The 2,387-nt window shown below is 36.7% G+C and overlaps 1 protein-coding gene across 4 annotated transcripts in view; it reads right to left on the bottom strand.

Annotated features, from left to right (window-relative positions):
* Gmd (GDP-mannose 4,6 dehydratase) overlaps nt 1-485 on the bottom strand; it is a 15,202-nt gene extending 14,717 nt beyond the window's left edge. Inside the window, exon 1 of one of the 4 annotated variants that reach the window (XM_070129358.1) lies at nt 440-485. The gene's annotated coding sequence lies outside the window, so the exon portion shown is untranslated. Of the gene's footprint in view, nt 52-142; nt 199-427 lie in introns of those variants that run through there. The other 3 variants (XM_070129366.1, XM_070129351.1, XM_027370762.2) reach the window with 3 other exon arrangements.
* Between the last annotated feature and the right edge of the window lie 1,902 nt (nt 486-2,387).

The raw sequence follows: 2,387 nt of genomic DNA, 5'->3' as shown, positions 1-2,387 counted from the left end.
CACCTGTTTCGGTGTAACACATATGTTGAAAACGAGAAAAGATGCATATAGAATTATCTCGTGCGGCCGACACCTGCTCTGATCACGGACCAAATACATATTTCCGTATTTCCGTGTTAAGCGTGGGCTCGCGTGTCCTCACCCATGGGCTACCGAAGCAAGGCGATTGTGCTACGTGGACAATACATCAGCTGATCTCTGAAAAAAAAAATCGTTCAAATAATATTTCATTCAAAAAACACATTTTCCAACGACTAAGCATAGAAACGAAGAATATATATATATATATATATATATATATATATATATATATATATATATATATATATATATATATATATATATATGAAAACACTATTAATCCTCTATAGTTATTTGCTATTTTCCCATAATGCTCATTTTCTTCACTCCATTTCACTCCACACACCGGTGGATTTACCGGCGTCTTAAGATCAGAGTACACTGCCTTCAACACTTCGCCTGATAACAGCTCAAACTTACAATCGCGATAAGACATCTCCAGGAAATGCTTATCGTCTGACTGTAAAGAACACTCGTCTTATCGACTGTAACACGTCACTGTCAAACCTTAATCTTGGAACGAATGCAACTCCTTTGTTATCTGTGCCTGACATATCAACACAACGGAAGCGGCATGGTAATGTTATGCGTTTTGCACACCTTTCTCGTTTTATTTGTCTCTCTCGGTCTCTGTCTGTGTGTTTGCTTCTCTCTCCCTCTCTCTCGGTTTGTTGTCTGTCTCTGCATGCCTCTCTCTCTTTGTCTGTCTATTTGTCTGTCTGTCTGTGTCTCTATCTCTCTCTCTCCCTCTCTCGCTCTTTGTCTGTCTCTGTTTGATTGTCTCTCTCTGATTATGTCTCTGTCTGTCTGTCTGTCTGTCTCTGTCTGCCTCTCTCTCTTTGTCTGTCTATCTGTCTGTGTTTCTGTCTCTGTATCTCTCCCTCTCTCGCTCTTTGTCTGTCTCTGACTGCCTCTCTCTCTCTCTCTCTTTCATTCCTTATTTTCTTCCTCCTCTCTTTCTCTTTTATTCCCACTCTTTCTTTCCTCCATATCCTTCTCTTCCTATTTCTTCTTTTCCTCCCCCCCCCCCCAACTTGTACTTCTACATCGCACTCCCAACACAGAAATAAAGTAAAAAAAATACCCTTCGATTAATACATACCACACTATGTACAAATTACCAACCTGGATATACTAGACTTCAGAGCAAACGCAACTTAGCATTGCAAGGGAGATAAGAAAAAAAATGAAAAAAATGAGAAAGTGTTGTAAATTTGTCAGATTCTTTGGTTTAGTATTGTTAGTCAAGTTAGAATAGTGTTTTTTTTTCTTTTTATATTAATATGAGCCCTACTTGGTTTAACAGATATTGTGTCTTACGGTCCTCAATAACTAATAATTAAGTGTCTTACAACGCGATGAATTATTGTTATTGTCATTATTATTATCATTATCATCATCTTTATCATTACCATTATTAAATTTGATTTTCACGAGAACTAATATGATCACTACAAAGGACAGATTTTACTGTTATTGCTATCATTATCATCATCATCATCACCATCATCTTTGATATTTTGAATTTGATTTTCAGGATAACTAATATCATCATGACAAAGGACAGAGACAGAATAATTGAACGAGCGAAGGGATTTTGTCAAGAACTACAACCGCAACTACAACGAGCCACCAAATGAGAATGACAACGTGACTGAGCTATATAGGACTCACCCCGTATCAACATTGGAATTAAAACACGCACAACAACTACTACTACTATTGTTATCATTATTATTGTTATTATTATTATTACTATTATTATTTTTTTTATTATCATTATTATTATTATAGTAAGCTATATAAAGAACCACACTGAAAAATTGAGATTTATACCACCAAAAGTGTCAGTGCAGGTCAAGATACAGTTAAGAAAGAATGAAAGAATAGAAAGCAAAAAGGCATCTGAAGGGAATGAAAAGCAACAAGGCTCCAGGTGAAGATTGTATCCCTGCCGACCAGGTGAAGGATGCAAGTGACGTAATAACACCAAAACTGGCTCATCTCTTCACCGAATGCATAAAACAGGTCAAACACCGAGAAGTTGAGACAATGAAGTTATTATTATTTTACATAAGCAAGGGGGCCAAAGAGACCTAGGCAACTATAGACCAAATCAGCCTTCTGCTTGTTATTTACGAGATATTCACAAGAGTGCTCTGCACAGAATAACAAATGAACTGGATGAACAGCAACCTCGCGAACAAGCAGGTTTCCGCAGAGAATTCTTTACCATAAACCATTTATTCTTTACCATAAACCACATCCATAAACCAACTAATAGAAAAAAGTGTAGATTATGACCT

This window comes from Penaeus vannamei, chromosome 2 (assembly GCF_042767895.1).
Source record: "Penaeus vannamei isolate JL-2024 chromosome 2, ASM4276789v1, whole genome shotgun sequence".
Taxonomy (NCBI): Eukaryota; Metazoa; Arthropoda; class Malacostraca; order Decapoda; family Penaeidae; genus Penaeus; species Penaeus vannamei.
The sequence above is the reverse complement of the archived record's forward strand: the minus strand, read 5'-3'. Positions and strand labels throughout refer to the sequence as shown.